The 26,985-nt window shown below is 42.4% G+C and overlaps 1 long non-coding RNA gene across 1 annotated transcript; it reads left to right on the top strand.

Moving 5' to 3' along the window:
- The first annotated feature begins 1,800 nt into the window (after positions 1-1,800).
- Positions 1,801-26,985, top strand: LOC144291220 (uncharacterized). Its single transcript, XR_013358544.1, has 3 exons — positions 1,801-1,949; positions 4,602-4,625; positions 26,533-26,985. It is a non-coding gene; the product is annotated as an uncharacterized LOC144291220 (long non-coding RNA).

Below are 26,985 nucleotides of genomic sequence, written 5' to 3' on the forward strand. Positions count from 1 at the left end.
CTAGTGCACAGGGCAGCTATGTGGGGAAGGTTCTTGATTCTGCTCTTCTGTCTTTACACTGGATGTTCCATTGCTAGACTTCTTCTCCTTTCCTCCCTCTCTCCCTTCCTTCCTTTCTTTTTCAAACTTGATTATGCACCTATGCCAGACATCAAGAATTTAAAAACAAAAAGGCTTGATCTCTGCCCCTCAAAAAGTTTGAAGTCTAGGAGGTTAAGGCAAAAAAAAAAAAAAAAAAAGAAAGAAAGAAAAAAAAGAAAAAGAAAAAGAAAAAGAAAAGAAAGAAAAAGTGATGATTTGGCAATAACAGCTTGCATTTATTGAGAGATTTATGTGCCAGTCTATCCTAAACACTCTATAAATACTTAAATATATTTATTCATATATTCACTAACTTATCTTTTTTTTTAAGATTTTATTTATTTATTCATAAGAGACACACAGAGAGAAAGAGAGTGAGAGAGAGAGAGGCAGAGACATAGGCAGAGGAAGAGCAGGCTCCATGTAGGGAACCCGATGCGGGACTCGATCCCGGGATCCCAGGATCACTCCCTGGGCTGAAGGCAGGTGCTAAACCGCTGAGCCACCCAGGGATCCCTCGCTAACTTACTTATCTTCACAATAACCCTATCAAGTAGGTGCTGTCATTATTCCCCATTATATAGAAGAGGAAACTGAGGCATGGAGAGATTAAATAATGTGCAAGTCATGCAGGTAATAAATGGTAGATCCAGAATTTGGACCAAGACATCCTGGCTGGAAATCTATGCTTTAGCAATTGTATTCTCCTGCACTTACTTTTCCCTCACTTGAACCATGCATGTACCAGTAAAATTTCCAGTAGTTTCTATCTACTTCCAGTAGTCAGCCAATGACTAATTTTGCCCCTGATGGAACATTTGGCAACGTCTGGAAATATCTGTAGTTCTCACAATTTGGGAAAATAAAAGTGCTCCTGGCATCTCACGAGTGGAGACCAAGGATGCTAGTAAACATCCTGCAGTGCACAGGACAGAACCCCCAGCAGGGATTACCCAGCCCTGACTGCCAATAGTCTGAGGTTGAGAGACTGAGACATAGGTTAGTCGTCGAATGTAAAGGATTTGCTAAAAGGCTCTTGTGTTATATGTATACATCCTCATGTTTATGTTATAATCCTTCAACAAAGAATTCAGAAATTAATATTGTTATTGTTACTATTTTCATTGGTTTCATTTGTATTAAACAAGAGAATGATAACATTTTCAGATTTTTCTCTGAGATAAATGTAACCCAATCCACCCAAATCTAAGAACCCAAATGTTGTTACTCGAGCACAAGCCTTTGGGGGGTGAAGGAACATGGATGAGCTGTTGACCACCCTCTCCACTCCCACCAACCAGCCCCAACTGGGAAGCCACACACATCCTCCTGACCCTGCAATCTCTGGGTCTCCTGAGTGCCCTTCTGGGCACCACCATAGGAAATAATTATCCCCTCTGGACTCCTGCCAATTAAATTCTCCCATGGCTTCTTGTTAGCAGAAAAGTGTGGGGAGGCGGGCTTGTTGGCATCCATTTCCTGTTCATCTCATCTGCCTCCTGCTTCATCAGCAAGTGAAGCTTTTTCTCAGGATGCCCACAGCTGCATTCCCAGCCCAGTCAGCCAAACATTCCTGGCCCCACCCGCAGACTGACTATCCCATTTATAAGGAAAAAGGGGAAAGAGGCAGTTTCTGGAGAGGCTTGTCTGAAGGTTCTGCTTCCTAGCATTAAGAGAACTCTCTCATCCAGGGAGTTCTATTTGGCTGTTGGCCCAGTGCCTGGGAATGGCAGCTGAGGCCACTAGATCTACCCACGAACTTGACAAATACTATTGAGGAAGAGGATCCTGGAGATTATACAGTCCAGCATTACTCAAAGCATGATCCATGGAACACTTATTCTGCAGAACCTTAAAAGATCTTAAGGGTAAAACGTTCTGTGAGCACTGAATTTGGGGGACCTTGAATTAAAGAGTGCCTGATAGGTCTGTTTGCAGCAGGACTTGTCAGAGCTTTGAATATGTTAATGGGCATTTTAAGTGTCTGAGTAAGGAGCATAGCATGCAGTGTTTTCTCAAACCATTTGACCACATGTCTTAGTTTGAATTCTCCCAAAAGCAGAGATAAAGACATGGGTTCAAGTACAGCTTAGTTAGGAGTTTATTCCAGTGATCAAAAATAACAAAGTGAGCCAAAATAAGACAGAGAAAGAACCAAAGGCAATAAAGACGTGTTAATGAGCTGATTAGAAACATGAGCAATTGGAACTCAATACTGCTGGAGGCTGTCTGAGGAACCATAAAAAATATGCCAAAAAATTAGCCCACTAAAGGTCGAAGCTCCTCAGGCTCCATGCTCTGTTGATTGGAGGCTACAGTTGGGGGCATTTGATGCCCTGCCCTTCCCAGGTTGCACCTGCAGGCTGGCAGCGCAGCCCTCCCCAGCTCTCAGGAAAGTTCTGAGGCAGCAGAGCAAAGAGACACTGAGGGAAACACTTGACATGAAACTTGGCAACGTGCGTAGAAGTTTCCACACAGCTACACTGAAATAAGGTGGGCCAAAGGGATGTGGTATGGCACACAAGTCTGCTTACCACAAAAGACTTTCTTTTTTCTGCTAGAACATGTGATTTATAGCTCTTCTTGGAAGGCCTAGGAAAGTTTGTTCTCAACTGAGTGCCTTAAATTACAAGTGAGGGACAGAGATCCAGAGGAAAAGTGACTTGCTCGAGGCATGTCACAGCATTCCAAAAGAGGCTCACGGTGTTTCTCATTCTTTTTATCTGTATGGGGCTTATTATAGCACCTCCTTCCACAGTGAATTCAGATATGACATGCTTACAACAGTGCCTGGCACATAGTAAGGTCTCAATAAAATTATTAATATAACATATAAAATTGTTATATATATAATATAATATAATATAATATAATATAATATAATATAATATAATATAAAATTGTTATTATTTGCTCCAAAATGAGAGTGGTTGCACACTCAGAAACTGCTACTGCAGTGTTGCTCACACCATACTTGCAGAAAGATGAAGTCCTTCTGTTCGAGAAGTTTACATACTTAAAATGAGCAAGGTCATGATTCATTCCCTCAACAGATTTGGTGGCTGGTATAGGTATAATAGTGAAGAAAGTAGAAGGAGCCTCTTCCTTCATGGAGCTTACAGCCTAGTAGAGGAGAGATAAATTAAATAGACAATTCAGTAACTAATTAATTACTTCAAATGTGATGATTGTTTTGAAAGAAAACTATCTATGCTGCAAGTCTACCTTCTGAACTTCTGGCTGCAAAACTCTCTTTCCTCCACCTACACACATAAATATCAACCCCCCACAGGGGCTGCTAGCATGGCACATGCAGAGCTAACAAATAAAAAAAGCTAACAACACACACCATGTCTCTGTAACACCCACAATCCCAAGTCAGTTTGGTAAGAAAAGAAAAAAATTAAGCTTGTTATGTGTCTTTATTGCCAACCCTCCTCCCCAATCATATACCCAAACGGGACTCATTTGTGCTTTTCCAGGTTTTTGAAAACCATCTGCAGGAAAAATAACAGAAGACCCTGAGGGAGGAAAAAATGTTGACTCTGGCATAAAAATATTAACACTATCATTGTAATAGTTACCATTTGTTAAACATCAATTCAAGTGGTACTTCATATGGTACTTTGTATGTTATTTGATTTCAATAAATATTTACTAAGTACCTACTGTCTGCCAGGCTCTGTATTAGACATAGGACATGCTCTACCCACCCCACTCCAAAAAAACAGATAAAAATTTATACTCTCTTGGGACTCACAGCCTAGTTGGAGGAGAGGGATAGTACACATAGCAATTAAGTAAATTTTGTCAATGTATCAGGTAGTTTTTGCTGCATAACAAATTGCTCCAAATCTCAGCGACTTCAAACTATAGCCATATCCTTAGCTCCTGATTCTGTAGATCAGCTATGTAGGCTGATCTCATCTCAGCTGGGGTCACTCACAAGTCTGGCAGGCAGCTGGCTGGCTTGCAGCTGAGTGCTTGGTCATCCAAGGTCAGCTGGATCAAACCAGGCCATCCTGGCTCACGTGTCTTTCACATTCTTCCAACAGGCTGGCCTGGCATCTTCTCATGGCAAAACAGACATGCAAAGGTGAACAGCCCAGTCCTGCAAGAGAAAAAAAAAAATGGCCATGTACATATACTTTTCAAGTCTCTGCTTGCATCATAGTTATTAATATCCCATTGATTAGAGAAAGGCATATGACAGAACGTAGACTCAGAGTGGTAGGGTATTACAAAATTGTAGAAAAAAGATGCAGATACAAGGAGGCCATTAGTTGGGACAGTTACACAAATCACTTTGCCATGGATAGAAATAAGCACTACAGAAATGAGGCAGGTCTAGTGAGATGGGGCATGCAGAGGCCTTGGAATTTCTAGTAGGAGGATTGGGTAGTCTTCCCAGGGAGGGTGGCATTTAAAAAAGACTTGTCTCTGTGTATTACTATCTACTAATATTATTTCTAATTCTCACAGCAAATAGCACATTAGAAATTGTTATTCCCATTTTACAGATGGAGTAATTGAAGCTCAGAGTGGTAAGTAACCCCAGGATCTCACAACAAGCAAATGGTTATAATACTAAACAGGGCTTTTGCTATTGCAAGCCTTAGGAAACCCAACCCAAACTTGCACATGCCAAGAAAAGGTAGGAGAAGGAGACCGGGTGGCTTACAAAATTGAAAAGACCATCAGCAGACACATCAGTAGAAAGACACGTTAATAGTGTGGCTTTCAGATACACTTGGAGCCAGGCCTTAGACTCTGTCACTAGGCTCTCATTTCTCTCTTCCTGTGGGAGCTTCCTCTGTATTGGTCCCATTCTTGGACAGTCTTCCTTGGGGTGGCAGGATGGCCACCAGCAACTGCTTCCAATGTCAAGTCCAAGAGGAAACACTGAACCTCTTTTCTGGCAGTTCCCACCAAAGTTTAGAGATTCAGTCCAACTGGACCAGTTTTGATCATTAGCATTCCCTGCCCATTCACAATGGCTAGCAGAATGTGATGTGAAACCTGCCTTACGCCCCACTCAGGAGGCAATGTAGTAAGCACTTGATGAGTTAAAATAAATGAATGAACAAATAGACCTCAATATGGCTTAGTAACTCGATGTGCATGAGTAGTATCATCTATACCATCTTCTTCTCAAATAATGTCTAAAACCCCTTGCTTCTTTATAATAAATGATAATAACTTTTTTTAAAATTTATTTATGATAGTCACAGAGAGAGAAAGAGAGAGAGAGGCAGAGACACAGGCAGAGGGAGAAGCAGGCTCCATGCACTGGGAGCCCGATGTGGGATTCGATCCCGGGTCTCCAGGATCGCGCCCTGGGCCAAAGGCAGGCGCCAAACCGCTGCGCCACCCAGGGATCCCGATAATAACTTTTATAGTGCTTTTCCTCACCCCCAACACACACCTACCACCTTTATGGATATCAACCAGCTTTGCAAGATTTGTGGATTTCACTCTGCATTGCACAAAGGTAGCTGATGGAGCACCTATGACACAGACAAGGAAATCGCTTTATCTGGAGTCACACAGCAAGCTAGTCCTGAAGTCAAAAAACAGAAAAAAATTCTGATTTCCAAAGGCAACCAACCCATCGCAAAAACTCAATCTGTTCTTCTATGGAGGAAAATAGAAGTGTTCCATTGAAGAGCTCTTTCAGAAGAATCAAAGATGAAATTCTCCAAAAGAAGGGCTGGTATGAAAAATCGTGATCATTGTAATGAGGAGGCCTCCTATTAGGGTAATATATATCCTCAACTGCTTTTCTGAATCTCATCGTTGGTAGTTTTGCAGAGCAGTCCTTTGAGAAATATCCTGGCATTGCATCTCAATATATGCAATTAAATTTGAGATCACAAGAGATATGTTATTCACGTTAATTCAGTTCAACAAACATGCGCTGAACTATATGATGCCTGGAGCTGTGCTATTCCATGATAAGGCAGAGATAGCTAAAGCTCAGGTGATTTCACAGAGTCAGAAATGAGCAGCATCTTCACAGCTGACACTTCTCGAACTCTGCGCTGGGCACTATTCAAGCTTTTGACACCTATTATCTCATGCAATCCCCCAAACGATCCTACAGGTGGGTATTATTATTTCAAATTAGGAAACTGATACAGAGAGGTTGAGCTACTTGTCCAGGATCACTCAGCTAGGAGGGGACAGAGCAGTGAATCAAACCCAAATCACATCCTCCCCTCCCACCTGCATAGCCCTGCTTCCTTCTGATTCATGCCAGCTCTGAAGATGGTATGAGAATCACATTATCCTAGTGCTCTCAGACTCATGTTGCAACTGCCATTTCTTGAGGACCTCCTCTGGGCCAAACACCTGCATGCAGGGATAGTTACAGACATTAGCTCACTTAGGCTACAGAGCACCTCTATGAAGTTAGTGTTATTATCTCCCATTTTTCAGTTAAAGAAACTGAGGTTCAAACCAGTTCAATAATGATTGAATGACTACAAATTGGTGAGGTGATCAGAGGAAGGGAAATAGGAGCAGGACCTCCCCCACACACACCCCTAGAGATTAGAGCTACCATTTATTGTGCATTTACTTGCCAGCCCTTGGGCTAAATACTTCATATAAATTATCTCCAGTACTCTTCCTAAGGACAATGAGTCCTAGTATTTCATTAATTTGCTCAAAGTTCACACCGCTAGGAAGTATCAGGCCTAGAATTCAACCCATTGTCCTGCTGCCCCAAAGCCCTATGAGAGCCACTATGAGAGCATGCAAGACTTTCCCAGGTAAGAAGTGGTGAGGGCACTGGTCCTCCAGTGGGGAATGGTTGACAAACTGTGGTACACCCATATAATGAAACCCTACTCAGCAATTGAAAGGAATAAATTAACAATACAACAGGATGAATCTCAAACGCATTGTCCTAAGTGAAAGAAGCCAGATTCAAGGGCTCACTACCCCAGGGAGAGAAACCAGATCAATGGTTGCCAGAAACAGGGTGACAGGGAGGGGTTAACTAAGTAGTGTAGGAAATTTGGGGGGTGATGGAACAATTCCATATCTTGATTATGGTGGTTCCATGACTGTCGGCATTTGTCAAAACTTGGACAAGTGTACCCTAAGATGGATTTTACTGTTTCTAATTGATACCTCTATTTCCTAAAAAGGGGAAAAAAAGAAAGAAGAGGAAAGGGTGGAAGACCACTTGAAGGAGCTCAGCTAGCATAGAGTCTTCAGAGAGGCCTGAATTCTTCCTAGAAAGTGTATCAGATGGAAACATTTGTCAATCTGGTCAGCAAAGGTTTGGTGAGCAGCTACTACGTGCCAAACACTACAGGCATACCCTGCAGATATTGCAAAGTTTGGGGCCAGACCACCATGATAAAGCAAATAGTATAATTAAGCGACTATTACAATGAAGTGAATATTGCAGCAAGATGAGCCAAATGAATTTTTTTATTTCCCAGTGCATATAAGAGTTACATTTACACTATACCATAGTCTACTAAGTATGCAATAGCATTATGTCTAAAAAAGCCATGTAAATGCTTTATTGCTAAAAAATACCTTATTGCTAAAAATGCTAACCATTCATCTGCGCCTTCAGGAAGTAGAAATCACTGATCATAGATCATCATAACAAATACAATAATAATGAAAATGCGTGAAACCCTGTGAGAGTTAACAAAATGTGACACAGAGGGACAGATGCCTGGGTGGCTCAGTGGTTGAGCATCTGCCTTTGGCTCAGGTTGTGATCCCAGGGTCCCGGGATAGAGTCCCATATCAGGCTCCCCACAGGGAGCCTGCTTCTCCCTCTGCCTAGTCTTTGCCTCTCTCTCTCTCTGGGTCACTCATGAATGAATGAATGAATAAATAAATAAATCAATAAATAAATAAATAAATAAATAAATCTTTAAAAAAAAAGTGACACAGAGACAAGAAGTGAGCAAACACTGTTGGAAAAAATGGTGCTGATAGACTTGCTCAACGCAGGGTTGCCACACACCTCCAATTGGTTAAAAAAAATACAGTACCTGAAGAGTGCAATAAAGCAAAACACCTAATATACAGGCATAGAGAATACTATGAGTGAACAGAACAGAGGAGCTCCTGAACCTTACGGCTTATGTACTGGTTTACATTTTTTTTAATTGTTTTTAACGAAATAATATAATTTCAGCTAATAGTAATAAAATAAGCAAATAAAACCAGGTAACAAGGGACAGTGAATATATTCTAGGTTAGAGAATGCAACCCTCTGTGTTTAGCAGAGTGCAGGGCATGGAGTAACCACACCAAAAGTTATGGACGGACAGTAGTGGATTCAAGGTTTATTTGGTTTTTAACTCAGAAAAATCCCAGACGATAGGACTTACAGTCAGCGCTCACTGAGGCCTAAGTTCTCCACAGGAATATTTTGACCTCGGGGAGGGTTTCTACATGCTGCCCAACACGTAGGCCACCTTTCTCCAGGCGACCCAGGGAATGCTCATTCATTTTAATGGAAAATTGCAGGAAACATACTGAGAAAGAAATATGCTGGGGCAAGACATCACATTATTCCTTCCCAGGACTTGAAGCAATGTTTTTTGGATTATTCATATGCTGCTCTTGTTGATTCTTTTTCTTCTTTTTTAAGGATTTATTTACTTATTTGAGAGAGAGTGTGTGTATGTGTGCAAGTGGGAGGAGGGGCAGAGAGAGAGAGAGAGAGAGAGAGAGGACCAGACTCCCCGCTGAGCATGGACCCCCGCAAAGTGGGGCTTCATCTCACAACACTGAGATCACAAACTGAACTGAAACCAAGAGTCGGGAGCCCAACCGACTGAGCCACCCAGGCGCCCCATTCCTGTCAATTCTAAATGGATTTATCATCTATTCTTTTGCATAATACAAAAAAGTTACAATTCCTTTCCAACCTGCTCTGTTTGCTTAGCTTTATATTTTATGAACAAAACATTCTTCCCTTCCTCTGGACTCTTTCCTATGCTTTATGCCAGGAAAACCACATGACTTTAAATGCTTTGGGGTTGGGTGGCTTCTTCCCCTTATATCCTGAGAACCTGATGCCAGAAGTCACCGCCCACATTTACAATGCATGTTCCTCATTTGACCAGAACACATCCTTCCTCCCTTGGCCTTTGTCCCGTGCTCACCTGGAGAATGCTTCAAGTTCAAAACATCCCCGTAGAGTCCAGCTATTGTCAGAGTTGAGAGTAGAAATGACTTTGGTATCTTCACAAATATATCCTGTTGTCTCCAACATCTTCATTCCAACTCTGTTTCTCTCCTTACCCATCCCCCAAATCTACCCTGGTGTGGGCTGATTCCATGGCATTTTGGGGATCCAGTAAACCTGGTCATTGGTTCTGAAACCATTCCAGGAGTAAGATTATTATGCGATGATACCTGAACTCCTATGAAGTTTGCAAAATCTGCCACAAGCTGTTCCTGACTTTCCACTGCTCAGAAAAGAAAACACCTTGTCTTTTGTCTCTGGAAGCTGTTTACTTAGGGCTTTGACTAGGCTCCCCACCTTTCAAACACAGAAAAGATGACTTCCAGCCAGTTGGCATTAGCTGTTTTAATTTGTCCATGAGCACGTCTTTTTCTTCTTTAACTCTCTCAGAATGTCAAGAAGCTTCACTGGAAACTCCAAAAGAAGTTGAGAATTTTTGGAAGTCTCTGGCAGAAGAGATTATAAAGTTACTCCCTGCCAAAGGCTGGCCTGCCCCAGCAGGTTTAGACAATGTGAAAACCATGTCTCTAGTGAGAATTGGCTGTGCTGCTTTGCTTCTCTTACAACCTTGGCTCTCCTGTCAGTGCTATTAGGAGAGAGCAAACACTTGCATTTTTCGCTTGAAATGTTTGTGGGTTTGCTGTTGGCTATGTGATCTCAGTTAAATTCAGTGACACAAAGTGATTTCCAAAGCAGTTAGGACCAAACTGATTTTGAAGAAGTCACCAGGAATGTGTGTCAAGGGTAAGCCACAAAGATGTTCATGATGATGGTATCTATGATAGGAAAGGAAGGAAGGAAGGAAGGAAAGAAGGAAGGGAGGGAGGGAGGGAGGGAGAGTGGGAGGGAGAGAGGGAGGGAAGAAGGAAAGAAGGAAGGGAGGAAAGGAGGAAGGAGGGGAGGAAGGAAGGGGCAAAGAAAAGAAAGGAAAAAAGGTGATAAGGAGCAATCTAAATGTCCGACAATAGAGTATTGTTTGAATAAATTTTGGTACAGCCATTTGATGTTAATGGCATGCAGTCGTGAAAAAAATGCCACTGTAGAAAGTTACATGATGGCATGAAATTATTCTTTCTCTCTTGTAAGCACCAACACACTAGAAGGTAACTAGTAATATTAAAGTACTAAAATTATTTCTTAACCTGCAAACGCAAGTGATAAAAAGTATATGTATGATGCGATCTCATTTTTATTTAAAAAATGTAAGTAGGTACAGAACAATGTTTCTCAACCTTGGTATAATAGACAATTGGGGCTATCCTGTGCATTGTAGGGTGTTTAGCAGCACCCCTGATGGATTCATGTTCCAATTGTGACAACCACAAATGTCTCCAGACATAGACATATGTTCCCTGGGAGACAAAAATTGCCCTCAGATGAGAACCACTGGTCTAGTACATATTGGCAGGATGTGAGAACCATTACAAAGGAGAGGGATTTTGTGAGAGTCTGTTTAGTACATCTGGTCCAGTCTGCGGGGCCAGGGAAGACCTTCTTGCAGAAATGCTATTGCAGCTGAGGTCTGGAGGGTAACCGAAAGGTACATAAACAAGAGGGACCTCCAAGGAGAGCATCTGTGGATCAGAGACCAATGGCTGGAGCGCTGGGGATCATTTTGGCTCCATTTTGAGAACACTGGCAGGTCAAAATCTCAACGTGTCACCTCGGCTCTCTTCCAAAGAAGAATCTGAAGAGTTCTGACTTCTTTACCATGAAGAGAGCTTAACAGATCGAGAAGTCTAACCGGTGGGATTCAGGGTCAAAGAGCTCTACAACGTATCCTGCCTCCTCCACTTACCAGCCACATATGCTTAGGGAAGTTATTTCAGTTCCCGTCAGTTCCCCCATCTGTAAAATGGGTGAAATAATCCCATCCTCACAGGGTTTCTGTGAAGATTAATTCCATAAAGCCGCTTGCTTGTACAGTGCTGAACATGGGCACAAATCGTGGCTGCCGTTGATGACTCTCACTCTCTGACCCCTCATTAGGTGCCCTGCATCATATTTAGAACTTGATACACATTTTTTCACTTATTCTTCATAACATTCTTGTTTTAATATTTTCATCTTGTTTTACACACGTGGAAACCGAGACTTCTAGAGATTAGGTAATCGGTTCAAAATCACACAGCCAGGAAGTGGTGGAGCTAGGATTGTATCGGAGAAGTTCAAAGAAAAAGCCTATTCTCTTGATCAGCGTTTTATACTGCCTCTGGCAACGGATCTGTCATTTTCTGCACTACTGTTCTCTTATCGAGTAACAAATTGCCACAGGTTTAGCAGCTTCAAATCACACCAGTTTCTTATCTCATGGTTGCTGTAGGCCAGCTGTCTGGGCACAGTGTGGCTGGATTGTCTGCTCAGGGCCTCATTGGGTTGAAATTAAGATGGCAGCCGGGACTGCAGTTCACACGTGGGACCATGGCTCCTCTTCCAAGTAGACTGGTTGTTGGCAGAATTCATTTCCTTAGAGTTGTAGGACTGACGTGCCTATTTCTCTGCTAGCTGTCAGCCAGGGACCACTCAGCTCCCATATATGGGTCCTGGCCACATGGTTCCATAGACATCACACAGACACACATGTTTGCTTTCTTCCGGGTCAGCAGAAACACAGCTCTCTGACCCCTTTCCACCTCTTCCATCTCTATTCTTTTTTTTTTCTCTATTCTTTTTTTCTTTTTTTAAGATTTTATCCATTTATTCATGAGAGACAGAGAGAGAGGGGGGCGAGCAGAGACACAGGCAGAGGGAGAAGCAGGCTCCATGCAGGGAGCCCAATGTGGGACTCCATCCTGAGACTCTAGGATCACACCCTGGGCCGAAGGTGGGCACTAAACCGCTGAGCCACCCAGGGATCCCCATTTTCGTCTCTGTTCTTAAAGGACTCCTGGGATCCATCTGAATCGACATCCTATCTTAAGATCAACTGATTTGAGAACTTCATTACATCTGCGAGATGCTTTCAGAGCAGTGCGTAGAACAGTGATGGATTGAATAACTGCAGAAAGTACACAAACACCGTCTCAGCCTTCTGCCTACCACCTCCTATTCCTGTTTCGTTTTGTTTTTTAAGGCTTTACTTATTTATGCATGAGAGACACAGAGAGGCAGAGATATAGGCAGAGGGAGAAGCAGGCTTCCCCATGGGGAGCCTGATGCGGGACTCAATCCCAAGACCCCAGGTTCACAACCTGAGCCCAAGGCAGATGCTCAACCCTGAGCCATCCGGGTGCCCCTCCTATTCCTGTTTTTAAACAATGGTTGCTGAGACTGTCAAAGAGCATTGCCTGCCCTTATTGTGTGTCCAGGTCTAAACTCAGCTCTTTGCTGACATCTCCCTGGACAGGGGTCCTGTCCCGCCGCCCCCCAGCTCCATGCCCCAGGCAGGCATACAAGAGTTCACCTCACATTTCCTGGTGCAGATGCTTTATGCCATGTGTCCATCAGCTCTGTGAATTCCCATTTGTTCCTTTCTTAATCTGTTCTCTATTTGGAGAGGCAGGTAATTCCCACTGTGAAGAGGGGAAGTCTGCACTTTTGGAGAAGGGAGTGGGGTACCATCGCCAAGTGTGACCAGGACCGATTCCAATTCAGCTGGCCAGTGCCATTTTGTGGAATCCAAAACTTTTCTCTGACTTCTCAGGCATGGTTTGCACTCCCCCACCTTTCCTCCTCCCTTCTATGTTCTCTGGTTTCCCCTGCAAATTCCTGTGTTCTTACAAGCATGCCAAGAAAATTGCACTCAAACCATCTGGACAAGTAATCCCAGCGTGAAAATTATCTGGGTATTTGGACTTCCCAAACTAAAAAGGTTTTGGTTTGAGTCATTCATAGAGGCCCACCCTAAAACAGCCTCATACTTCTGAAGGAAGGGAAGTGGCACTTAATAGAAGGGAGCATCCGGACCAGAAAATTTCACCTTGCCATTGATTTCTTCACATTATCTCTGCAAGAAATTCCACTAATTAAAAAAAAAAAAGAAAGAAACAAAGAAACAAAAAGCAGGTGAAGAATGTGAAAGACAGGATGTAGAGAATTAGCTGTACCAAATATGCATATTAATAGAGGTTTAAAGGTAAAAGCCCTGGGGCACCGCCAGGTGGCTCAAAGGTTGAGCATCTGCCTTTTGGCTCAGGTTGTGATCCCAGAGTCCGGGCATCAAGTCCCACATTGGGCTCCCTGACCCTGCTTCTCCCTCTGCCTATGTCTCTGCCTCTCTCTCTGTGTCTCATGAATAAATAATTAAAATCTTTTTTAAAAAATAAAAAATAAATAAGGAAATAGTCAAATAAAGTAATGTCTTTGTTCCTCCAACCAGACCACTTGGCATCTGTTTATTTGGTTCTTGATCATTTCAAGAATATTGGTGGGATGCCTGGGTGGCTCAGCGGTTGAGCGTCTGCCTTCAGCTCAGGGCGTGATCGCCGGACCCGAGATCGAGTCTCATATTGGGCTCCTTGTAGGAAGCCTGCTTCTCCCTCTGCCTATGTCTCTGCCTCTCTCTCTCTCTGTCTCTCTGTCTCTCATGACTAAATAAATAAAAATGCTTAAATTTCAAGAATATTGAAAGAAAAAAAGGAGAATATTGGTATATTGTTCATTTAGGAGAACCATGGAAAAGTATAAAGCAACTCTATGTCAGAAGTATGAGTCAGTCAGACATTCTTCATAGAAAACGGAAGCCAGCACAATTTTTAAATTCATGCATCTTCTGAGATGAGATTTAGTGAAGATAATGATCAAAGAAATGTTAGTTATGTTCTTGAGAAGAAACTATGACAAGAAATAAATACGTGGTTCTCTGATGACACCTGGGCTTGGAGGTCAAAACACCTGGGATCTTAAGCAAGTCTTTTTTCTGCAACTGATATCATCAAAGCCAACTCTCTCCACAGTTCCCACTGAGGAAGCAGGGAGAGGCCTGTGAAAGCCAGTTATGGAGAAGTTGGAACAGGAATACACCAACGCAGGATCCCTGGATGGCTCAGCGGTTCAGCACCTGCCTGTGGCTCAGGGCCGGATCCTGTAGTCCTGGGATCAAGTCCCACATCGGGCTCCCTGCATGGAGCCTGCTTCTCCCTCTGCCTGTGTCTCTGCCTCTCTATGTCTTTCATGAATGAAAAAATAAGTAAAATCTTAAAAAAAAAAAAAAAAAAAAAGGAATACACTAACGCTGGTCAGTCATTGGCTGCGGGCTGCTCTCCAAGGGCTTTAACCCCCCAGGAGACCCACCTGCCAGCAGAGATGTTTCATTCCTCCAGGGAAGAGCTGTAACAAGTTGTGCTCTGACGTCCTCTTAGAACTTTTTTTTTTTAATATACAAAAACAGACAGAAATAGATTTCAAGAGAGTAAGTTAGAAAAAAAAAAGGATAAAAATCAATATCCTGTATGTTGGGTCCCCAGCCGTATCCCGTGGTCTTCAACCTCAGCCCTCTGTGTCCTCTGTGATCTGGCCTTCTTTCAGGGACTTGAGCCCCTGTGCTCCTCCAACAGTAGAACCTCCATAATCCTTTCCACCCCAGACTAGCTTGGACCACCACAGGACACTAATCTAGCCCTTAATTAGGTCTATCAGTCAGTAAACTCCACGAAAGCAAGGACTACTCTGGCTTTTGTTTTTTACCCTATCTTCCCAGAGTCTGGCACACAGAGATTAGTGAATATTGCATGAATGAACGGATATTAAAAAAATAAATTCCAAGCATCAGCCATGCAAAGGGACTCAGTTGCAGATATTTGCAATGGCTCAGACATATATCCTTGTTTTTGTTTTATTTCTCTGAATAGGTTAATCTAGTCACAGACAGAAACTAAAGGTGTAAAACTATTTACCTTATGGTTTAAAATATGCCCTCTCATCCCCACCTCCCCAGCTCTGATGTAACTTCTCTCCAGCAATCTATTTCGAGGGCCTTCCTATATATGCACATAGTAAGAAATACTCACATGCATTCATTCTTCTTTTTTTCTACAACTGGTAGGAAACCGTAAATACTATTTATTACTTTTTTACCTAATGATAAAGTCCCCTTATGGGGACTTAAAAAGCTTCCTCATTCTTTTCCCTCACACTTTATGAACATTTCAAAATAAAGCAAAGAGTGGGTAGTTTGGCTGTCAATACCTATAATGCTCGCCAGCTAGGTTTTACCATTCAGTAGCTTCCTGGGCTTGCCTCATCAAATACCCACCCACTCTGTCATCCTTCTGTCCTTCCATCAAACCTTATCATTCCTTGATTCACTTCGAAGTGAATCACAGATTTCCATACACAGTCACACAAATGCTTTAGCCAGTGGATCATTAGCTAGAGTTTACCATGCACTTCATTTTTTTTCTTTTTCTGCAAAATACACTATAGTAAACTGTGCAAATCTTAAGTGAATATTCTGAGTTTTGACAAATGCACAACACTGACTTTTGACAAATGAATACATTTGTGTACCCAAGCTCCTATCGAGATACGGAATGTGAACATCACCCCCAGAAATGTCCCTCATGTTCTGCATCAGATAATTCCCACTGTTTTGTCCTCAGATACAACCATTGTTCTTTTCCTACCATCAAATAGCTTTGCCTGTCTAGAATTTCCTATAAATGGAATCATACAGTACGGACTATTTTGTTTTTTGAGCTTCATGCATGTCATTGCAGGAGTCAGTAATTTGCTCCTTTTTTTTTTTTAATTGCTGAGTATTCTCACAGTGGGGAATATATGCCACAGCATTCCCACAGTGCATTTACCCTCCTCATTCTTCCTATTAAGTGCATGGAACACCATTACTGAGGAACATTTCGGCTGTTTCTACCTTCTGCTCTCACAGAGATTACCCTCTCTTTCTAGCCTGTCACATGGCTTGCAAATACATAAGCTGAATTCCAAGAATTGAAAACACCCAGTCATCGTTCCTGCTTGTTGACTCTCAAACCGGAGAGGAAAAGTTGGTGTGTCACAAATTCGGGACTGAGACACCCATCAGCTGCGTTTCAATGGCAGGTGATTTGCAAGGCATTTTAAGAGAATGAGAACTGTGAATTAGCACATCAGCCATCCCCACCCCCGGCCCTCCCCGGGGTGGGCGAGGAAGAGCAGTCAGGCCAAATGCAGGCTTCCAGCTAGCCAAGCCCTGCTGCATCACAGAGCACAAAGCCGAGAGACTGGTCAAAGAGAACATCAGGTTTCTGCACATATTGTGAGGTTTGAGCTCCTCTGGAGTGGGTGTCATTCTGTACGCATTCTTCTAGTTCCCGCACTAAACCTTTGGTTTCCGTCGGGCCGGATCCCTGAGACTTTGATTGCAGACTGGCTGCTGGTCTTGCTCTCAGCTACAGCCCTTTGTTGGAGAACTCACACCCCGGCCAGGCTCTGGGTTTCATTAGATAAGCTTACCCTCCACCCCTTTTTCACACCCATCATCCCCGGCCCCTGAACGTGGCAATGGGTTTTTCCTTACCTCCCTCCCCCTTTCTCTTTTATTTCTCACTGATAAATGGCAAAAGCAGCTGCCGGGTTTGCTTTGAAGATGCTGATGGACGAGCATGATGAATCGGGACGGATTAGAGCAGATGAATCACATAACAACGGAGAGGGGACCGGGGAGCTAGCGCGAAGCCGGCTTCCAGCTTTACGTTTTTCAAACTCGCCTTAAAAGCCTGCGTTGCTTTAATCTGGTTCCAGTTTCTGCGATGACTCTGCATATGTTTAAAAGAAGGAGAGCGAGAGAAGCCTTGTGGATATAAACAGGGAATTCCATTCTTCGGTGGGACTCTAAGAGCGCATTGTCATTCAGGGGGAGTCGAAATAGCTAGGAAACCACTTCAAGGCTCCCCCGAAACAACCGGGCAGCTCCAGGAAGAGGAACAGTTGGCAAACCAAGTGACAGAATTTAAAACTGTAAATCTTTAACATGAGGATTGACTAGCACAATACAGCTGTTGCTGTTGGTTAGCCAGCTAGCCCTGTTTGGACGGAAAGTGTATTGTTGAGCTGATTGTCATAAACTGCTTGCTTCCTGCGAAATGGTTAGCATTAGCAGGTTGGACCCGGGTCTCGTGTTGAACCCAGGAAAAATAAGAACAGTTATTTCACGGCCCCGTCGTGTTTTCTGGCCTTAAAGGGACAAAGGAAATAAAGCTGCAGTTCCAGGGCTGCACTCGGGGGTTTGAGACCCAGAGATTCCAAGTCCTCCTTTGAAATTCAAGAGACACTTAACAGAGAAGAAAGGGCTTGGTGAATGGATGGTTCCTTTGTATTTGAACAAGAGGGGCCCTCTTCCTCCCTGGATGGAAAGCCATTCAGAGGAAATCATTAAAGGACGTCCCTTTTTGCACAGCTGAGACTCTGGGGATACGGGCGAAACGAAGTGTCGAATTGATGTCGTTAAGTTCCCCAAACAACAAGGGCCTGGATAGAAAAGGGGGGAAATCGTGGCTTAGCCGTTTGGCTAATTGCTAGGATCCTGCGATTCCCCGACTCACCGCAACTCCCTTGCAAGTTGTCATCACGAAATAGTTACTTAGCACTTTCCCATTTCATATTTTAAGTAGAGGAAATATTAAATGGTACAAAGGACTGTTGAGTGGTGGGGAGGGGAGTCTCGATTTGATGTATCAAAAACCTTTTGACCACAAGCGTTTTAAGATCTTCAGTACAGGTTCCAAGAGCAAAGATTTGAAAGGGGCTCTCCCAGCGCTGCTGAATACTAATAATCCTCACCGACAGTGTGATTGAACGCTTGCAATGCGGCCACCACTTTGCTAAATCCTTTCCGTGGATTATCTGATTTAATCTTTACCTCATCCCTACAGAGATCGTGGCATTTCTTTCTCTTGGAGAGCTTTAAGAATAAAGTGGGTCATTTTTTAAAAAACAGTTCTGGCTGCCCTTCTCCAGGTGGATCTAAAAACATTAAGCAGAGGTTCGGAAAGGCCTTTATTCCCCACCCCCCAACCCCCCACCTCTTTCCTTACTAGGCTTCTTGCATCTTCTTGCATCGGATTGCCTGAGAATGTGGGTCTAAGGGGGGCTCCGAAGGGGCCCATGTCAATTGTTGCTTATGCCCTCGGTTCATTTCTACACCTCCTGTTGCCAAGTACTGGACTGATCTTGGTCATGATGAGTAGAAGGATAATAAAAGCAGAAAAGAGGGGAAATGATGGAAAGGCTTTGTGTGCATTTTGACTGTACACATTTTATAAATCTGTTTACAAGGCGAGCGTAGCTCCCCATCTGTTTGGGGAATCCCATATAAATGACAGTTAACTGATTAGTCAGATTTTCCCCCAATTGTCGTGATTTGTAAATTTAACTAGGTATCTGGACATTAATAAAACTAACCCAGAGTCTGATAAAATGCATGTGGTTTGTTTATAAGTCATCCCCACCTACATCTTCCTTCTGACCACAAAGAGCATGTTAAGACTAAGTGTTTCTCATGCAACACATACTTATTGAAACACTGCTAGGTGCCAGGTTATCTACTTGCTAGATTCTGAAAATTTGTGAATAAATAAGATACACATTGCCTCCTTCACTCTGATAATGCAGTGGGTGGCTGACAAAGTATATAACTATATAAACAGATAAAAATATAGTTACCAACTGTAGCGAGTGCTAGGAAAGGGATCCGGGAGAAAAAGAAAGAACATACTAAGGATCTAAATTTTGATGGGGTGCCCCAGGAAGGCCTCTCTGGGAAAGTGACATACCGGTAGGGGTGTAAAATAAGACGTAGCCAATTCAAAACTAATGGCAAGGGTATTCCAGGCAGAAGGGACTTGCATTGGCAAAAGCTCTGAGGCTGGGAATTGTTAAGTGAGCTTAGACAACAGAAAGAAGGCTGGTATGACTATTGCTGGTTGGATGGGAGTGGGGGTGGCAGAGAGCTGCAGGGCCAAGGGTGAGACCAGGCACCAGGCACCAAATGCCAGGGAGGGACTAAATCCAGCAGATCTAGTAAATATTTAAAACCTTAGAGGAACACTGAATGGGATGCTCTTGATGGTTTTAAGCAGGGAGTGAAGTGATGAGCTTGCTCAGATGAGGGCCTGGAGACAGATTGAGGGGAGCAAGTGTGGTCTCAGGGAGACCAGCTAGGAGGCAAGTGCAGTTGTCCTGGGAGAGTTGAGTGTGGCTTGGATGAGAGTGGTGGTGAGAAAAATAGGACTTGTTTTAGACAGTTGAGGAAAGAATATGATTCCACATTCCCTGCATCCTGAACACAGAGCCCATAGGCACAATCACCAAGCAGAAGTAAGCAACAGATTTTGGGTTGTCCACTTGGTTGACCAAATAAACTAATTTACATCTATATAGGGTTTTGGTTTGTTTTTTATTTTTTGTTTTTTTTTTAGGGGGAAGAGTTTCCTAAATAATTCTGATTAGCTGTTCTCATCACGCTGTTAATTGGCAGGTACTTGTTGCCTAGATGTTGACACTAATATCAAGAAGCCGTAAACTGACTCAGTGATGAGCACAGCGCTCCTTCAACTGAATTGTTGAAAAGACTCTACAAGTACCCCGTATAAGAGGATAGAGACACTGTGTGTTTATTTATCTACCATGTTGTAGAAAGCACTGACTAGAATTCACTGTCAGCTTTAGGATCCCTCCTAGTAGTCCTACCAGCATGCAATTTTGATCTTTCTCAAATGCGATCACTCCCTTATCAACCAGAGGCCACTCCTTCATTCCTGAATCATGAAGTCTGTCTTCTGAACACCCTGGCTTATGATGAATTATGTCTCCGTGCACAGTAACGCACTGTTGCCTGGTCTGTATTAATTCTTTGGTGTCCATATCTGGTTACACATGTTGAGCTGAGCTCTTGTGAACTTTACTCATCCTCAGCAGAGTTGAACAACAGACTCTGCTTTATAGGATGTTTGTCTTTGCTCAACCACAGCCCTTAGCTGGATACAATCTACGAGTTGCTCTTTCAGTTGAGTTGGCAAGGGCTCATCATTTTGGAGGTGAAGGTTGCATATTCTGTTTCCAATAACACGTCTGTGATGAGCCAATAACTGGGACGCCTGTCTTTGCAACTGGGTCATTACAACACCCACCAAAGTCACAGCAGCAGTGCGGCCAATCCCCCATACAAGAATCAGAGGGACTTTCTTTGTTTTAATCTGTCATATTGCTGAGGACTTGTTTGAAGTTAATGTTTCAATATAGTTTTAATGTTTTTTTAACATTAATAACACTTTTATTCTATATGGGTAGGTAAACTTTTGATGAATTTCAATGCTGTCTCTCTAAAGTTATCCCAGCTGTGTCTACGCACACATTGAAATGGATAACAATGAGGACAATTTTCTGGATGATATGCCAAGAGCTGAGATAAGACTCTGAATCAAATCCAAAGTCCCTTTGCCTCACTGCATCTTTTCACTTGGCTGGTGGTCTCCTTTTTCCATTTCTTTTTTTTTTTTTTTTTATTGTGGTAAAATATACATAACATAAGGTTTACCATTTTAACCATTTTTGAATATACAGTTCACTGTCATCAAGTATATTCACAGTGTATGCAACCATCATCAGTGTCTGTATTTCCAGAACTTTCCCATTACCCTACACAGAAGCTCTGTGCTCCATTTCCTCCTCCCCTAAGCTCCCAGTAACCCCTGTTCCACTTCCTGTCTCTATGAATCTGCCTATTCCAGGTACCTCATACAGGCACATCTTGCTCTGTTATGTGCCATTTTATTGTGCTTTGCTTAACTGTACTTCACAAGATATTGTGTTTTTTACACACTGAAGATTTATGGCAACCTGTGGTCAAGCAAGTCTATCAGTGCCATTTTCTTTTCTTTTGTTCTTTTAAGATTTGATTTTTAAGTAATCTCTATACCCAATGTGGGGCTTGAACTTACAACCTTGAGATCAAGAGTTGTACATTCTCCCAACTGGGCCAGCCAGGCACCCCAATTAGTGCCATTTCCCCACAGCATTTGCTCACTTTGTGTCTCTGTGTTAGATTTGGATAATTCTCATAATATTTCTAACTTTTTTATTATCACAATACTTGTTATGGTGATCGGCGATCAGTGATCTTTGGTGTTACTGTTATAATTGGGGAGGGGAGCACCACAAACAGTGTTCATGTAAGAGAGTGAACTTAATCAATAAAGTTGTGTGTGTTCTGACTGCTTCACTGACCAGCTCTTCCCTAACCAACGCCCCCCACCCCCCGCCCCCGCCCTTTCTATTCCCTGAGACACAACAGTATTGAAATTAGGCCAGTCAAGAACTCTGCAATGGCCTCTAAATGTTCAAGTGAAAGGAAGAATTACACGTTTCTCACTTTATGTCAAAAGCTAGCAATGATTAAGCTTAGTGAGGAAGGCACGTCTAAAGCCGAATTGAACTGAAAGCAAGGCCTCTTAGGCCTAACAGTTAAGTCAAGATGTGAATGTACAGGAAAAGTTCTTGAAGGAAATTAAAAGTGCTACTCCAGTGAACATGTGAGTGATAAGAATGTGACACAGCCTTAATGCTGATCTGGAGAAAGTTTCAGTGGTCTGGATGGAAGATCAAACCAGCCCCAACATTCCCTTAAGCCAAAACCTAATCCAGAGCAAGATCTTAACTCTTCAATTCTATGAAGGCTGAGGGAGGTGAGGAAGCTGCAGAAGAAAGGTTTGAAGCTCGCAGAGGTTGGTTCATGAGGTTTAAGGAAAGACTCCAAATCTGTAAACATAAAGTGCAAGATGAAGCGGCAAGTGCTGATATAGAAGCTGCGGCAAATTATCTAGGAAACCTAACTAGGATAATTACTGAAGGTGGCTACACGAAACAATAGATTTTCAATGTAGATGAAACAGCCTTCTATTGGAAGGAAATGCCATTTAGGACTTTCATAGCCAGAGAGGAGAAGTCAATGCCTAGCTTCCAAGCTTTAAAGGACAGCCTGACTCTCTCATGAGAGGCTAATGCAGCTGCTGACTATAAGTTGAAGTCCGTGATCACTGACCATTCAGAAAATCCTAGGGCCCTAAAGAATTATGCTAAATCAACTTTGCCTGTGCTGTGCCAATGATGCAACAAAGCCTGGATGACCACACATCTGTTTATAAATGGCTTACTGAGTATTTTAAGCCCACTGTTGAGACCTGCTGTTCAGAGAAAAAAAAAGATTCCCTTCAAAATATTACTGCTCATGGACAATGCACCTGTCATCCAAGAGTTCTGATGGAGATGGACAATGAGATTAACTCTGCATTCTTTCTGCATTCCTGGACCAAGTTGTAATTTTGAGTTTCCAATATTACTAAGAAATACATTCCATAAGGCTACTGTTCCCATACATAGTGATTCCTCTGTTGGTTCTAGACAAAATATATTGAAAACCTGGAAAAGATTCACCATTCTAACAGCCATTAAGAACAATTGTGATTCATGGGAGGAGGTCAACATATCCACATTAATGGGGATGTGGAAGAAGTAGATTGCAACCCTCATGGATGACTTTGAGAGTCCAAGACTTCCATGGCGTAAGTGCTGGAGATGTGGAAGAAATAACAAGAGAACTAGCATTAGAAGTGGAATCTGAGGATGAGACTGAATTGCTACAAGCTTATGAGAACATTTGAGTGGATAAGGAGTGGATGCCTCTCATGGATGAGCAAAGAAAAGTGGTTTCTTGAGATGGAATCTACTCTTGGTGAAGATGCTGTGAAAATTGTTGACATGACAACAAAGGATTGAGGATATTGCATCAACCTAGTTGTTAAAGCAATGGCAGTGTTTGAGAGGACTGACTCCAATTTTGAAAGAAATTCTAGTGTGGGCAATCTGCTATCAAACAATATTTGCTTGGTACACAGAGAAATTGCTCATGAAAGGAAGAGAAAATGGATGTAGCCAACTTCACTGTTGTCTTATTTTAAGATATTATCATAGCTGCCCTAACCTTCAGCAACCGTCACCCTGATGAGTCAGCACCATCAACATCTAGGCAAGACCCTCCCTCTGCAGAAAGATTATGAGTCCCTGAAAATTCAGTTGATGGTTAGCATTTTTAGCAATAAAGTATTTTTTTATCAAAGAACAGTTGACATACAGCAACAAAATTTTTAATTAAGGTATGTACATTGTTTTTTAGACATAATGCTATTGCACACTTAACAGACCACAGCACCATGTAAACATAACTTTTACATGTAATGGAAAACCAAACAGTTCTTTTGACTCACTTTATTGCAATATTTACTTTATTGTGGTGATCTAGAGCCAAACCTACAATGTCTCCAAGGTGTGCCTAGACTAGTGGAATCATACAACATTTGCCCTCCTGTGTCTGGTTTATGTTTTCAAGGTTCATCCAAATTGTGGCATGTGTCCAAATTTCCTTTCCCTTTTTGTGGGTGAACAATATTCCATTGCATGGATGTACCACATTTAGTTTATCTGTTCATCCATTGGTAGTTACTTGAATTTTTCCCATTAGCTATTGTAAGTGATGCTGCTGTGAATATATAAGAATCTGCTTGAGTCCCTGCTTTCAATTATTTTGGACATATACCTAGGAGTGGAATTGCTGGATCATATAGCAATTTTATTTTTAACTTTTTGAGGACCTGACAAACAATATTGCACAGTCACTGAACCATTTCACATTCCCACCAGCAGTGCACCAGAGTTCTAGTCTCTCCACATCCTCGCCAACAGTTACTATTAACCATCCTAATGGCTATGTCCATTTCTTTTGAAGTGGTCCTGTGTCTGTCTATATGCCTCATCGTCTTGATAGAATCAAGAGACCACTCTATTCTGAATGACTTACGCAGATAGATGCAAATTTTCATTCAGGCAAAAAGGGAAGAAGAATCTATCATCCAGATTCAAAGTTAAGGAAGTAATGATGAACCATGAGAAGCAGTGTAACAAAGTGGCTAAAAGCTTAGACCATGACAGTCTGGCTACAACCCCAGCTCTGCTCTAGCTAGCCGTGAATGTGGGTGAACTGCATGATTCCTTTGCATCAGTTTCTTCCTCTATGAAATATGATTAATAAAGACACCCATTTCCTAGGGGTGTTGTGAAAATTAACTAAGTGGATACATGCAAAGCTCTTAGAACAGTACTCTGCAAATATAAGTTTAAACAACTCTAATTCACCAAATTTCTAGTTCAAATATGCATGAAGACTTTTGGACTGCATCTCAGGCAATTAAGTCAGAATCTCGGTGAGGGGTGGCATCTACATTTTCACTGAGCACCCAGCACCTCAATGATCCCTACACACTATCATATTTGACAACCCCTGCTCTAACTCATAGCCAGCTGGTGCCACTTTCGGGTTTCATCTGACTTTCAAGCAAGCCAAGTCCCAAGATGTGACCCCATGTATGTCTAACATTGCAAAACTCAACTGGAATTTTATATTATTGAAACTAATAGCCTATAAATATTATGAGACTATTCCATGAAGGAAATTTGTTTTAAAATGTTGTACTCTGTTAATTCAGATGTTGCATTCTCTTCTTTTCAGAGCAAAAAGAGGGATTTTTTTTTTTTTAAGAGAGAGAGAAATAGAGCATGGGGTGTGAGGGAGGAAGGAGAGAGAATCTTTAGCAGGCTCCCCACCTAGCCTGATGCAGAACTGGATGTGGGGCTCCATCTCACGACCCTAACTGAGATCATGACCTGAGGTGAAATAAAGAGTTGGAGGCTTAACCAACTGAGCCATCCAGATGCCCCAAGGCTTTTACATTTTTGTAACCATTTCTGGCACAGCCATTTAAAAATCTGAAAAGTTGCTCATTATTTTTATAAAACAGTGATTCTGACAGTCCAGAAAATGCCAGGGCACTCATGTGGAAAGTCACCTGGCCCTTCTCAGTGTCCAGATGTATGGCATTAGGCAAAACATTGAAACTGAAGACTTAACTTCTATCTGGCCTAAAAGGGCCACAGAAATGTTCCATTTCTCAAAGCATTTTAAACAATCCAGGAATAGGAGCTCTTGTGAAATGCTTTGCACGGTTTCCCATTTCAGAAGTTGTTTCAGCAACCTGAACTTTTCAGAAAACTGAAGAGTTTAAGAATACAGAGGCTTCACCCATGCAGGCCACACTTTTACAACCAGGCCAGTCTCATCAAATTCCCACTGGGGAAGCCATCAGAATTTCCACTTCATGGCAAAAGGAAATACTGGGTGTTTCAGGTGAAGATTTCCTTCAAGAAAAGCAAGGGTCATTAAACAGCAAGTAGGGGAAAAGAAATAAGGACCATTCGTGTAGAGAGCTCCAGAATCACTTTGAAAAGAAGCATCTCTCAAAAGAACTGAAAATAGTGGAAATATTTTACACTAAACACAGTAACTAGATACATCCTATTATCAGCTCACCAAGACTTCTCAAAGGCTCTGTCATTTTTAGGGGCAGCTGTCTGGAGACAAAGAGGCTGATGGAGAAATTGGAGTGTCACCTGCCAGAGCTCTGAAAGGACCCTAAGTTTCATAAACAGACTCTCAGCCCCTACACCTATTGGAGGGCTTACCAACAACCATACACTCAGCAACCCTGCCCATAGGTTACCTTTGTGAATCCTCATGACTATAAAGTAGACCATTTTACAAATCAGAAAACAAGAGGCTCATGTATTTGTTCACCCCATAAATATTCACTGGGTACTTCCTACCTCAGGGACACTGGAAAACAGGAGATGGAAAATGAGGCAGGGAAAGAATTGCTAAGTGAAAGAAGCCAATCTGAAAAGGTTACATATTGTCTGACTCCAACTATATGACATTTTGCAAAAGGCAAACAAACCTATGGAGACAGTAAAAAGATCAATGGTTGCCAGGTGTTGAAGGGAGGGAGGGATGAAGCATAGGGGATTTTTAAGGCTGTGAAACTGTTCTGTGTGATCTTAAAATGATGGATACATGGTATTAAACATTTGACAAAACCCACAGAATATACAACACCAAGGGTGAACCCTAATGTAAGCTACAAACTTTCATTAATAATGTATCAACATCAAGTGGTTCACCAATTGCAATAAATGTGCCACCCTCATGAAAGATGTTAATACCAGGAGAATTTAGGGAGGTGGGAGCACAGTGGGGTATGGAGGAAGCTTTCTATACTTTCCACTTAATTTTTCTGCAAACCCAAAACTGCTCAAAAAAAAAAAAAAAAAAAAAAGTACCATCTTGAGTGGTTGTTTTTTTGTGTTTTTTTGTTTTGTTTTGTTTTGTTTTGTTTTAACAGGGAAGGAAGACCACAGCCCCTGCCCTTATGAAGACTTAAAGAGGATGAGACCAACACAAAGCAAGGAAACAAAGACTTGGAAGAACTGGTGCCCCATGCACTGAAGGAGGGAAACAAACAAAGCAAATGGCTGGACCCGTGCTGATGGGTTGGTCACGGAAGGCCTCTCTGAGGAGGTGACATTGAAGCAGAGACCTGAAGGGACCACCATGCAAAAACAGGGGGAGAGTGTTGCACATAGAGGGAACAGCATGTGCTAAGACCCTGAGAAAGAAGGGAAATCTAGGAACACGAAGATCACCCAGCTGACAGACAGCACAGTCAGGATTTGATTCTCTTCTGACCCCAGCGCCTCATAGGTCATGAAACAGCCACCGTCTTGAATATGGAGCCTTACTCTTTCTCAAATTCTCCCTGTACTCCTTTCCCTATGGTGTGGCTGGACAGTGTAAA

Source organism: Canis aureus, chromosome 19, assembly GCF_053574225.1.
Source record: "Canis aureus isolate CA01 chromosome 19, VMU_Caureus_v.1.0, whole genome shotgun sequence".
In the NCBI taxonomy this organism is placed as follows: Eukaryota; Metazoa; Chordata; class Mammalia; order Carnivora; family Canidae; genus Canis; species Canis aureus.